At 35.2% G+C, this 14,437-nt stretch overlaps 1 long non-coding RNA gene across 1 annotated transcript in view; it reads left to right on the forward strand.

Annotated features, from left to right (window-relative positions):
* LOC139439652 (uncharacterized) overlaps positions 1 to 14,437 on the forward strand; it is a 143,939-nt gene that overhangs the window by 109,922 nt on the left and 19,580 nt on the right. Inside the window, exon 2 of the long non-coding RNA XR_011649618.1 lies at positions 8,282 to 8,370. This is a non-coding gene — a long non-coding RNA (uncharacterized lncRNA). The remainder of the gene's footprint in view (positions 1 to 8,281; positions 8,371 to 14,437) is intronic.

Below are 14,437 nucleotides of genomic sequence, written 5' to 3' on the forward strand. Positions count from 1 at the left end.
ATCCATCTCTCTATAACAATCTATAAATTTTGAAGTCATTGCTTCATTTTCTCCTAGTTTCCAGTATTGCTTTAGGAATATCTGATGTTATTCTGATTCTTCATCCTTTGCACATACTTTGCTTTTCTCTCTGGTGGCTTTAAGGGCTTTATCTTTGCTTTTAGTATTCTAGTATGGCACATGACTTTGATTTGGGTTGAATTTCACCTATTGTTCTGGGGGCTTTGAGGACTGTTAATAGGGAAACTTTGATATTCCCACTGTAGGGACATTTTCTTGAATTATTTTTGAGGATGTATTTGTTTTTCCTATTTGTATGTTTTATTCTGTCCTTCACATTAGACAAATTCTCGAAATGATGGAGACCTGGTATGACTTCTCATGCTTAAATGTATAGCCTGGAGAGCTCATTAGAAGCTCTTTACTTAAGGATGGGCTGGGTCACTGGACAATACACTTTTTCCATACAATCATTTTTATGCGGTTGCCCTTGGGGTTATAAAGTTATTTGACAGTGTTCTGAAAGCTAAGTGGAGAAGGGGATTGAAGTTGGGGGAGAGTTTGTTGCATTCAATTAGTGGATTTTGGCTGAATTCTCCAGTTTTCAGTATTGTAACCCTGCTTTCTAATCTGTGAGGGGTCCAGATACATTTTCTTTTACCATCTCTTGAGGATAATCCATCCATCTTTCTGACTTGGGAGGTTTTGTTTCCTGGATAAAGGGCATGGGTGATAGTATTTAAGGTTCTAATTGCCTCTTAAATTGACTTTCAACCAATCCTCTCTATTCCGCTCTACCTTTATCCCTTCTACCATATGCATCTATTACCACAAATTCCTGAGCCTTGTGATTGTGTTTGTGTGTGTATTTGTGCGATTTCTCTCTTTTCAGTGTAAGGCAATATTGTCTCTTGGCCTCCTCCTTTTCTGTCTCAGGGGCTATCTTTTGCAGGACTTCTAGTTAGTTACAACACATCCATCTGCTGAATACATCAAATCATATTCATTCTATCTATCTATCTATCTATCTATCTATCTATCTATCTATCTATCTATCATCTATCTAATCTATCATCTATCATCATTTATTATCTATCATATTGTCTTCTCTTATATCCTCTTTGTCCCTGAGTAAATGCTTGTTTTTCCTTTCTATCCCTATTTCTGATTATATTTTACAACATGCATTGTTCAACCTTCTACCTATTAGAATCTCAAAAACATTTCCTTCTAATAGTGCTAGACTAAGTGTGGTTCTTTAAGATTGCTCACCTATAGTTGTTATTGTCTGAGATGGGGTAAGAAACTTTCCCCAGAGATAAATAAACATTCTTCACTGTAGAAGTCTAGCAACAACCATACAGCCGGGTAAACATCTACCTAGTAATATAATTGTTTTACATTCTGCCATGAGCTCCTTATCAATAGCATTTACCTTATAAACTTAAAAAGCTGAAATTTTCTGATACTCTGTTCATTGAATGTTTGATTAGAGATTTGTAATTTACTTAGAACAAAATGAATTCAAAACTAGATATGCCATTTTCAAAATGTTCAATACCATTCTGGATTTACAATGTAATTCACCAGAATCAAATATTTCTAAAATTCATTTATGTCAAACAGCAGAGAACACTTACATATAGTCATGTGATATTTTGCGTTCAACACTAGTTTCATCATCAAAAAATTATAGTTCAATTAGTAGTATATAAATTGTATGTATGTAATGTATGATATGATACTATATGATATATGTGTGTATGTTTATAAAAATGTGAATATTTAAAAAAATTTCTCTCCCCTTCACCCCCCCCAGTTGTCTGTTCTCTGTGTCTATTTTTGCTGCATGTCTTCTTCATCTCGCTTCTGTTGTTACCAGCGGCATGGGAAGCTGTGTTTATTTTTGTTGCGTCATCTTGTTGTGTCAGCTCTCCATGTGTGTGGCACCATTCATGGGCAGGCTGAACTTTCTTTTCGAGCTGGGAGGCTCTCCTTACAGGGTGCATTCCTTGCGCGAGGGGCTCCCCTATGAGGGGACACCCCTGTATAGTACGGCACTCCTTGCGCGCATCAGCGCTGCGCATGGGCCAGCTCCACACGGGTCAAGGAGGCCCAGGGTTTGAACCGCAGACCTTCCATATGGTAGACGAATGCCCTAACCACTGGGCCAAGTCCGCTTCTCAATAAAAATGTGAATTTTAATAACTCCATCAAAGTTCACCTAGAGTAAACTCTGGCAAGGACAAAGAAGGAAGGAAGAATTGTCAACAAATAATATGATCTATCACAAAGGATATATCACATTTACTTAATGTAAGTAAGGAAGACAATATTCATTCAGCTATTAACTCAATCACTAATGAAATTATTCACCAAACAAATATTTTCCTGGTGTTTGGAATATACCAGGCACTAGGCTATGTACACTTTACTTCTGAAAGTTCTTTCCTTAATTGTTCAAAGGAAAAAAATGAAGGAAACTTGAAGCCCCTAATTCATACTACCATCTTAATTTCCATGATCAGGATTAGGTCAATTGTGTAATCAGTCTCTGGAACAGAGGAATTATTGGAGGAAAACAGCCACAAATGACTTTTCTTTTTTTCATGTCACTTGAACAGAATAAAAATATTTTCCTTTTTTAAAAATTTAAATCATTCAACCTCCATTTTATAAACGGGTCTTACTATTTTATTTATTGGTTTATTTATTATTTCTCTACATCTCAGTTCATAAGGATTTGAAACAGCTTAAGGAAACATAATTATGTAGAATAAAAGTCAATAATATGACAAGAAAATAGATCAAATAGATTAGGAAAAATTAATAAAAATAAAATATACAGGATTTACAAGCAAAAACAATTGTTATAATTGAGTAATAACTGTCACCAAGTTTCACTGCAGTCAATGTGAAAAGATAATCTTCTCCAATTTCATAACTATAGGAATCTTATGATATCTGGAGAAAGTTCAGTCCAAACAAGTTCCCTAACAAAATAATTTATCTCCTCTGTACCTGCCTAAGTAGGATGTTATACATATATTTTTGTTCCTGGGATGTTATCCTGGCTGATCAATACATGGAAAAACTAGAAGGATTTGTATAAAATTGTACCTATTAGAATAAATTATCAAAGCTATTTATATTTAACTGTTTATCTTACATAATAACTTTCATTTTTGAATGATTTTGTCTATGTATAAGCATTTAGAAAACATTTTATTCTTTATTAGTTTTAATATGAATAAGTATCTTAGTGATTCAATGTATATTCCCTCATTATTTTATATTATATGGCCACATTTACACAATTTTCATGATATTAGGAAGGTCAAAATAAGTTTGGGCAAACAGAAACAGCTAGAGTTTTTCTCCTCTCTGTAAACAATCTTCTCCATTTGAATATGCAAAAAAAGAAGAAAAGCAAAATAGAGTAAGATTAAATAAAGGCCCAAGACAAAAAGTCCAAATAAACAGCTTTTTCTTAAATTACTCAGTCACAGTAACACACATTTTCCTTTTTTTTGAGGCAAATTTTTTTCAACAGTATTTACTTGTTTTGATTTTTATCAGATATGATTATTTTCATTTATCTATAGTCTTTATATGTGAGTCACATCTAAATGGAGAATAAAAAAAATAAAGCTGTCTTCATTTGCATTTTAAACATCAACACTTTGGGCAAAAAATAATATTTTGGAACCAGTTCCTTACAATGAAAACATAAGTAGGATGATAAATTGAACCAGTTTACTTTAGTTCTAACTCAGAAACTCTGAAAAAATTTTTGTGGGAAATAGAAGATATCAGGTGTTAAGCTTGTTTTTAGAGCTACCTTCAGACCTGTAAGTACCTGAAATTTTGTTAATTCCAAAAACAACTGTTTTTTTTCTTGGTTTCAAATGAAAGAGAACTCTGCTGTTAGTGCCAGAATTGAAGGAGGGGTGATAAATTAAAAAAAAAGAGTGGGAGAAGGAAGGGAGAGAGGCAGTGCAGGAGGGAGAGGGAGAGGGTAAAGAATGAGAATATGAAACTTAGGCAAATGAAAATTTGGAATCAAATTCTCAGTAGTTTTGAACATCAGATAAGAGTGCTATTCCTCCCCTTTTCCTCTTTCTATTAGAAACCCTCATGTTTCCACCACTCAGTTTGAAAAATAAAGTATCACATAGAAAAAAGTTGTAAGTCCTATTCCCATCTCAGCCTCCTGCCTATTACTCAGAGGTAACCATTACTCTGAATTGACTTTATATTATTCCATGGACATCTTTATGCTTTTACTACGTGAGTGCAGCATATAATAGCATTGTTTTGTCTATTTGAAAGCTAGTTTTACTCTATGTGTTCTTCTGCAACTTGCTTTTTTTATTGACTATTGTATTTATATGAGATTCTTCCGTGCTGACATATGTAGCTCTAGTTTGTTCTTTTCACTGATGTACAAGTACATACATAAATACCACATTTTAATCATTTTTTGGTGTGAATTGACTAGCTAATGAAAATTTTTTTCTGAAGTGGTTGTACCAAGTTACATTTCCAACAGCAGCACACAAAAGTTTCTGTTATTCTACATCTTTGTCAGCCCTGGTATTCCAGAATGAAGATTTGCTTTAGATTGGTGTAACAGAATATTTCATTGTGGTTTTAATTTGCATTTCACTGAATGATAGTGAGGTTTGAATATCTTCTCATTTTTTTATTGTTCATTCAAGTTTCTTCTCTATAAATAGCCACTTTGTGATCCTTTGCCCATTTTCTTTTGGGAGTTCTTCCCCCTAAATTTTTGATTTGTTCATGCTAAATTCAGACTTCTAGATTCTCTACGTTGCAAATATCAGTTCTCATTCTCTGGCTAGTCTTTTCCTTAGGGTGTCTCTTGGTCTTTCTGACTCTTTAAGCACCTTCTTTGCATTTGGATTCCAAGGATCTTTCTCGTTTTCTTCAGATCTCAACCATGGCTTTCTTGGTATTTTTTAAAAATCAAGCTTTCTAGGTGTCAAGGTTTTATATTTTTTTAAAGTAGGAAAATGTCAAATGATCTTGTTTACCATATTGCTAATAACAGCAGGATAGAGACAATTTGTAAAAAATACTTCCCAGAACCCAGTGAACTTGGCCCAAAGGACGTTACTCCCACCCTAGTCCATGCCACCATGACCACCGCTGCTCTCACCTCATTTGTATTCCATCTCTCCACGTCCTCTTTTACCCTCCCAAGATCTATTTCCTATGCAGAAGCCAGAGAGGTTTTTAAATAGAAATTTGATAGTGTCATTCTTCTGCTGAAACTCTTCAATAGCGTCTCATCACATTTAGAATAAAATGCAGACTCTTATTTGACTTCAGTGTCCTAAGTAAATGGGCTCTGCTCATCCCTCTAATCTTGCTCCTACCCTTTTCCTGTTCCAGTCACTTTGGTCTGCTACCTTTTCCCTAAACACCCCCAACTTGTTCCCCTCTTACGGCCCTTGCTCTTGCTATTTCCTCTGCTCAGAACAATAATGGTTCATTGCCTGTTTATGTCAGGATGCTGCCTCCTCTGAGAGTTAGTTTTGATCATCTTGTCTAAAATAGCCACTCCCCCAATCATCCTCTAACCCTTTATTCTTCTTATTTGCTTAGAGTAAATCTTATCTGAAATTATCTGTACTTATTTACTTGTTTTTAATATGTCTTTCTTGCTAGATTATAAACTCAGAGGGTCAAGACTTTGTCTATCCTGCTTAGTATCTCCTTAGAATAGTGCCTGGTGTATGTTAGGCACCTAGAAAGTTATATACTGTATAAACTTTTTATTTTAGCATAATTTTAGATTTACAGAAAAAATGTAAAGATAGTAAAAGACAGTTCTCATATATGCTGCATCTAGTTTCCCTTATTAACAGTTTATATAAGAGTGGTACATTTGTTATTGTTAAAGAGACAATATTGATAACTTATTATCTAAAGCTCAACTTCATCCAGATCTCCTTAGTTTACCTAAATTACTTTTTCCTTTTCCATGATCCCAACCAGGATACACATAGTTGTCATGTGTCCTTAGGCTTCTCTTGGCTGTGACAGTTTCTCAGGCTTTCCCAGTTTCTGACAACCTTGACAGTATTAAGAAGCATGAATGAGGTTATTTTGTAGGATGTCCCTCTATGGGATATTGCTAAGGTTTTTCTCATACTGAGCTTAGGTGCTCTGGGGAGGAAGATCAAGAGTTAATGTGCCATTTTCATCACAATCTACCAAGGGTGCATACTATAAACAAGACCTCACTGTTGGTGTGAACTTCCATCACATGGTAATGTTTGCAGGGAAAGGTACTCTTTAACTCCTGTGAAGTTATTCTTTTAACACCCTTTTCATACTGTTCTGTTTGGGAAGAAGTCACTAGGTGAAGCCGACATAAGGAGTGGGGAATTATGCTCCACTGCCTTGAAGGGCAGAATATCTGCATAAATTATTTGGAAATTCTTCTGCATGGGAGATTTGTCACTTTTCCCTCTTTTACTTATTTATTTAATCTTTTATTTATATCATTATATCATTATGGACTCATGGATATTATTTTATACTTTGGGTTATGATTCAATATTATTATTATTTTTTGCTCAAATTGTTCCAACTTAGGCCATTGGGAACTCTTTCAGTTGCTCCTGTGTCCTTTTAGCATACTCTTATAGATGTGTCTTCAAATTTTTAAATTAAAGAATGGTATTAGAAATTAAGATCTGACTGCTAGGTAAGCTGGTTGTTGCTGTCCTGTCATTGCTTCTGTGCCCTCTCAGCTGACAGAGAAAAGATATATGTCTGTGTTTGTGTGAGTGTGTACGTATACTCCCATATATGAAGTGGAAGCTAGACTATGTGTTTTGTATCTTTCTTCTTTTCTAATATTGTGCATTTGATTGATTTCTAAGTATTGCTTTCACTGCATTCCACAAATTTTAAGTTGTGTTAATATTTTCATTTAGTTCAAAATATTTTAAAATTTTTCCTGGGACTTCTTTCACCCATGTATTATTTAGGGGTGTTTTTTCTAATTTCAAAATATTAAGGGATTTCCAGCTATGTTTCTGTTATTGATTTCTAGGTTAATTCCATTGCGCTCTAAGAACATACTCTGTGTGATTTCAATTATTTAAAAATTGTTAAAGGGTGTTTTATGGCCCAGAATGATTGTTCCATGCAAGCTTTAAAAGAATGTGTATGAAGTAGATTAAGTTGATTGATAGTGTCTTTCAGGTCAACAATACCCTTCCTGATTTTCTGCCTGCCCTCTGTATCAGTTACTGACAGAGGAGTGTTGAATTTTCCAACTGTGATAATGGATTTGTCTATTTTTCCTTGCTGTTCTATCAGTTTTTGCCTCACATATTTTGATGCTCTGTTGTTAAGTGTTTATATATTTAGATTTTTTTCTGTCTTTTTAAAGAATTGACCCTTTTACCATTTTGTAATGCCCTCCTAATACCTGACTATTTTCATTGCTATGAACCTTGTTTTGTCTGCAATTAATACAGCTATTCCAGATTTTGTTTGATTTATGTTACCTTGGTGTAATGTTCTCCATCCTGTTCTTTCTGCCTCCATTCCTTTACTTTTAACTTATCTGAGACTTTATATTTAAAGTAGGTTTCTTTAAAACAACTAATTGTTGGGTCTTAACTTTTTAAATCCAGTCTGACAATCTCTGTCTTTTACTAGGTGTACTTAGGCAAGTCATATTTAAAATAATGACTGATATGTCAGTTTAATATCTACCATGAATGTAACTTTTCTATTCATTGCAATTTTTCTTTGTCTCCCCTCCCACCATTTTTCTATCCCCTCTGGTTTTAATTGAGCATTTGATAGGATTCCATTTTATCTCTGCTCTTAGTATATGAATTATACTTCTTTTAAAATTTTTAATGGTTGTGCTAGAGTTTGTAATATATATATTTTAGCTAATTTAAGTCCATCTTCAAACATTACATGTCTGACACAGTGCACGTAACTTGTAACAGCGTATTTCCAATTCTTCCCTCCCATCCTTTATGGCATTATTGTCATCCATATAATTTGTTGATATGCTCTAATCACCTAATACATTGTTACTATTATTATTTTAAACAAGTAGTTACATTTTAGGTAATTTTAAAATTAAGATTATGAAAAATAAAGATTTTATTTTACCTTCATTTATTCCTTCTCAGGCATGATTTCTTTCTTTACGTAAGTCTGAGTTTCTGACCGATCTCATTTTCCCTACCTGAAGAACTTCTTTTAACACTTCTTGCAGGTTGGGTCTGCTGTTGCTGAATTTCCTCTGGTTTCATTTGTTTGAAGTGTAACTTTTGAAGCTTAACTCCACTGGATGCAGAATTCCAGGTTAGTGGGTTTTTTCCTTACAATACTTTAAACATTTCATACCACTCTTTTCTTGCTTGTATAGTTTGTAATGAGAACTTTCATCTAATTCTTATCCTATTCCTCTGTAGGTAAGATGTTTTTTTCCCTGTCATTCTTTCATAAATTTTGGAAAGTTCCTAGCCATTATTACTTCACATATTTCTTCTGCTCCATTCATTCTTTTTTCTAATTCCACTCTTCCACTTATCTATTTGTTAGCCCTTTTGAAATTTTCACAGTCCTTGAATGTTTTCTTCATGTTTTTTTCACTCAATTTTTCCTCTTTGCATTTCACTTTGGAAAGTTTCTATTGAAAGATCTTCAAATTCACTTCCCTTGGCTGTGTCCAGTCTACTGATGAGCCCATCAAAGGCATTTTTCATTTCTGACACAGATTCTTTTTTAAAATCTTTATTTTTTCTTTTTTATGATTTATCTATTTTTAAAGAAGCTTTACATGGCATAAATGTTATATCAAAAATACAGGGGATTCCCTAATACTCCAACCCCTCCCCTTCTTTCACTTTCCCCCATTAACAGCATCTTTTCTTACTGTGGTACATTTGTTTCAATTGATGAACATATATTATAACATTGCTGCTACCCATGGTCTTTAGTTTATATTATGGGATACACTTTACATAGCACAATTTTATAGGTTTTGACAAAATATAAAATGGCTTGTATCCATCATTGTAATATCATGCAGAACAATTCCAGTGTCCCCAAAATGCCCCATATTACACCTGTTTTTCCCTCTTCCTCCCCTCAGAACCTCTGGCGACCACTGTCTTTATATCAATTCTACAAATTCTTCCATTACTTGAGTAAAAATAAGTTCACTTTAGTCCAAATTTGCAATGCCCCCTTATGTTTGATGATTCTTCAATCTTGAGGATTGGAGAAGGTGATACCCACTCTGTTTCTGATTGAGAGGGGGCATAGATCCCGTGGGGAAGGTGAATGGAACTGTCTTGTTTGCTGTTGTAGATGCTTGCTGTTTTCTGGGGTGGACGTTGTCCATCATCATCCTTTTGTTGGTTGTCCTGGGTAAATCCAATGAACTGGAGAGTAGGTGTTGGCTACAACTCTGCTGAGATTCAGGGCTCAACCAGCATATGAACAGCTGGGAGATTTAAGTCTCTGGGACATATTTTTAATGGATATAGTGCTAATTACAGTTCAAATGAAAGGGGCAGAAGAACCATGTATGGGAAAAGTATAAATGAGTCTAATTCTGATACCAGGTTGTCATATATTCCAAGGTAAGGCCCACCAACAGGGTTCCTGTTTCCAGGGTTGTCTGTCCTGCCTATAGTGTTTAAATGTCTCTAAAACCCTCAGGATCATCCTGCTTGTGGCACCATTTACTGTGGCAGTCAGTGAGATCTTCCTGAGACATGCATAAGCATAACCTATAGAATGATCTCCTGACTCACTTTGAAATCTCTTAGCCATAAAAACTTATTTGTACTGAATATTTCTCCCTTTTGGTCTAGGTCTTTTTTCAAATGCATTACTAGTTGGCTCTTGGTAATAATCTCTCAATGCCAGGGAGGCTTATCCCCAGGAGTCATGTCCTATGCCTGGGGGAAGGTAGTGAGTTTATATGTTGAGATTGGCTTAGAGAGAGACCACATTTGAGCAAAAAGGAGGCTTATAAGGGGTAACTCATAGGCAATATGTATTACTAGGCTAAGTTTCAAACTCACAAGAGCAAAGTTCATAAGTACAACTATTAATAAAAAGGACCTGGCATATCGGTCTGTCCTCCTTTGCTAGGCACTGCCCTTGTATTCTAGAGATTTTTGTCAATCTATTTGAGAATGTAGGAGGACTCCCCAGGATGAGAGTTTAATATTTTCTTGTTTATTGTGTGTGTCTTAACCTATGAGATAACACTTTATGACAAGATGAATATTTTCATATTCCATAGAAGCATGCCCCACATGCACCCTTTCCTACTTATCCCCTTACAACCAACACACTGTGCCAGTAACCCTCCCCTGCCATGTTTGCAAACAGAAAATTCCCACCATTGTTGTTTCAACCACAGACCTACAAATCCCAAGAGGTCACCTGTTTCTTCCTCCAGCCTTCCCCCTAATTCCATGAATATTCCAACCCAGCCCCTACACCCTGCTCACCCTCACATCCCAGCACTGTCAACACTCACATATCTGTACCACCATTACCCCCATCTACTGCCAAACCACCCCTTTCATCTTATCATGTATTTTGCCATGTTGAGCATCAACTAGCCACACCCTACTCCATTTCTCTCTCCTGATAACCTCTCTTCCAGACTTTACCTCTGTGAGTTTCTTCAATATGCTTAGGCCATATCAGTGAGGTCATGTAATATTTGTCCTTTAGTGACTGGTTTACTTCACTCAACATAAAGTCTTCAAGATTCATCCATGTTGTCACATGTATGAATACTTCATTCCTTCTTATAGCTGAGTATATTCAATAGTATGTATATACCAGAATATGCTTATCCATTCATCTGTTGATGGACACATGGGTTACTTCCAAATTTTGGCAATAGTGAATAATACTGCTATGAACATTGGTGTGCATATGTCAGTTCATGTCCATGGTTTCAATTCTTCAAAGTGTAAACCCAGCAATGAGATTGCTGGATCATATGACAGTTCTCAGTTACCTTCCTGAAGGAATGCCAAATCATTCTCCACAATAGCTGCACCATTCTACATTTCCACCAGCAGTGGATGAAGGTTCCCTTTTCTCCACATACTCTCCAACACTTGTAGTTCTCTGCTTTTTTAATAGCTGCCAGTCTAAAAGGTGTAAGATGATATCTCATTATAGTTTTGATTTGAATTTTCCTAATAGCTAGTGATGCTGAGTATCTTTTCATGTGCTTTTTAGCCATTTGTATTTCCCCTTTGGAAAAGTGTCTATTCAAATCTCCTGCCCATTTTTCAAATAGATTGTTTGTCTTTTTATATTTGAGGTGTAGGATTTCTTTATATGTGCTAGATATTTGGCCCTTATCAGTTAAGTAGTTCCCAAATATTTTCTCCCATTAGGTAGGGTGCTTTTTCACATTCTTGACAAACTCCTTTGAAGTATAAAAATTTTTAATTTTGAGGAGGTCCCATTTATCTATTTTTTCTTTCATTGTTTATGCTTTGAGTGTAAAGTTTATAAAACCATTTCCTGCTACAAGACTCATAGATGCTTCCCTAGTTATTGTCTAGGAGTTTTATTACCTTACAGTTAGGCCTTTGTTCCATCTTGAGTTAATTTTTGCATAGGGCATGAGTAGGGATCCTTTCTCATTCTTTTGGTTATGGATATCCAATTCTCCCAGCACCATTTGTTGAAGAAGCCATTCTGGCCCAGTTGAGTGAGCTAGGTGGCCTTGTCAAATATCACTTGACTATATGTAAGGATCTATATCAGAACTCTCAGTTCAGTTACATTGGTCTGTGTGTCTGTCCTTGTGTCAATATCATGCAGTTTTGACCATTGTAGCTTTGTAGCATTCTTTAAAGTCAGGAAGCATGATTCCCCCAATTTTGTTTTTCTTTTTCACTATGTTTTTGGCTATTCAGAGCCCCTTGCCTTTCCAAATAAATTTCATAATTGGCTTTTCAGTTCAATAAAAAAGCTGTTGTAATTTTTATTGTGATTGTGTTAAATCTGTAAATCAAATTGTGTAAGACAGGCATCTTAATGATGTTTTGCCTTCTAACCCATGAACATGGAATATTCTTCCATTTTTTAAGGTTTTCATTGATTTTCTTTAACAATGGTTTCTGTGTACAAGTCCTTTACATTTTTAGTTAAGTTTATTCCTAGATATTTGATTCTTTTAGCTGCTAATGTAACTGGATTTTTTTTTCTTGATTTCCTCTTCAGATTGCCCATTATTGGTGTACAGAAATGCTACTGATTTTTGCATGTTGATCTTATATCCTGCCACTTTACTGAACTTGTTTATCAGCTCTAGAAGCTCTGTTGTAGCTTTTTCAGGGCTTTCTATGTATGAGAACATGTCATCTACAAAGTGTGAAATTTTTACTTCTTTCTTTCCTATTTTGATTCCTTTTATTTCTTTTTCTTGTCTAACTGCTTGAGCAAGTACTTCTAACACAATGTTAAATAAGAGTAGTGACTGTGGGCATCCTTTTCTTGTTCCAGATCTTAGAGGGAAAGTTTTTAGTATTTCACCATCGAATTTGATGTTAATTGTGGGTTTTTCACATATACACTTTGTCATGTTGAGGAAGTTTCCTTCTATTCCTCTTTTAAACTGTTTTTATCAAGATGGGATGCTATATTTTGTCAAATGCTTTTTCTGCATCAGTAGAGATGATCATGTGATTTCTTTCTTTCAATCTGTTAATGTGGTGTATTGATTGCATTGATTGATTTTCTTGTGTCGAACCATACTGCATAAAGGATCACTTCGTGGGTACATAATTCATTTGCTGTGTGCTTTTATTTTTTGGGGGGAAGTGGTTACTGGAGGCCAGTTATTGAACCCTGGACCTTGTATATGGGAAGCTGCTGCTCAACCACTGATCCACATTGGCTTCCCTGGGTTGGCTTATTGTTTGTTTTTGTTTTTTCAGGAGGCACCAGAACCAAACCCAGGACCACCCATGTGGGAGAGGGGCACCTAACTTCTTGAGCCACATCTGCTCCCTGCTGTGTTCTTGAATACACTTAGCAAGTATTTTATTGAAGATTTTAGCACCAGGTTCATTAGAGAGATTGGTCTGTAATTTTCTTTTCTTCTAGTGTCTTTATGTGGCTTTGGTATTAGGGCAATGTTGGCTTCATAGAATGAGTTAGGCAATGTTCCCTCTACTTGTAATTTTTTGGAAGATTTTAAGCAGGATTGGTATTAGTTCTTTCTGGTGTGATTGGTAGAATTCAACAGGTTTCTTTTTATTTCTAGCATTTCCTTCTGGTTCTTTCTCTGTGTTTCCATCTTTCTATTTACATTACCCATTGTTCTGTTGTCTGCTTTTGCCACTAAAGTCCTTAACATTAAACATCGTTACTTTAACTCTCCTATCTGATAATTTCAATATTCATATTTTGTTTCTGTTGTTTGTTTTATCTCTTCAGACTGTGGGTCTTCTTGTCTTTTTCCATAGCTTTTACAGTTTGTTGAAAACCAGGCATGATGAATTGGATGTTAGGAAATGAGACAAATCAAACTTTACTGTGAGCTTTTATGTCAATCTAATTAGGAGCTGGATTGAGTTTAATGCTTATAGCTGTAGGTGCCAGAGACATTAAATTATTCTATTGTCCTGGTTTTTATCTCTCCAGTTGATTTTGGGCTTCCCTAAGTACTTCTCCTGAGAATAAGCCTGCATCTTACAGCTCTTCAGTTGTAATCTACTGCTATTATACTGGAGTCCTGTTGGTGTGGTGGTGAAGGCTAAGGGATGGATATAATATAAATAATCTTATATTTAAAGCTCAGTTTTTTAGTGGACCCATGTTCTTGGGTTGTGACTTCATAAGTGTTTCTTAGCTTTAATTCTTTCCTAGGTGAGAAGGCTGTAGAGGGCTCGAGTAAGAGAAATGCTTTACCTTGGGTATGAAATTTATCTAGTCAAACACCATGCTGCTTCTCCTGTGGGGTGTGTAATGATTTCTTCTCTTTTTAAAATTTTATTACTTTATTTTTGATATATATTTTATTGTTTAGAAATTTCCAGCAGAGCCATCATTAAGTACTTTGGTCGGGAGATGCTAGGCAGCTATATTTGTGAAAATGTAAATAATTATTCTTGAATAAATATTAAATTCATACTAAAAGAGGAATAAATTTCTTAGTAAACACTAACATATTTGAAGTGATTCAACTGTTGCTGGTACCTGTCTTTCAATCATTGCCTCATGGTTTCTAACAAAGAGTACAAGGTTAGGAGTGAATTTTGGCACTGCCCAATTTTTGTTTTACTTTCTGTTGATGCCTATTCTTTGGTTGAGAATCCTTAATATAATAAAAGGATTATGGGAGCACTTTGCGTAGGTCTTAATATTGCCTTAT

The sequence above is a fragment of the Dasypus novemcinctus genome, chromosome 9 (assembly GCF_030445035.2).
Source record: "Dasypus novemcinctus isolate mDasNov1 chromosome 9, mDasNov1.1.hap2, whole genome shotgun sequence".
NCBI classification, from domain to species: domain Eukaryota; kingdom Metazoa; phylum Chordata; class Mammalia; order Cingulata; family Dasypodidae; genus Dasypus; species Dasypus novemcinctus.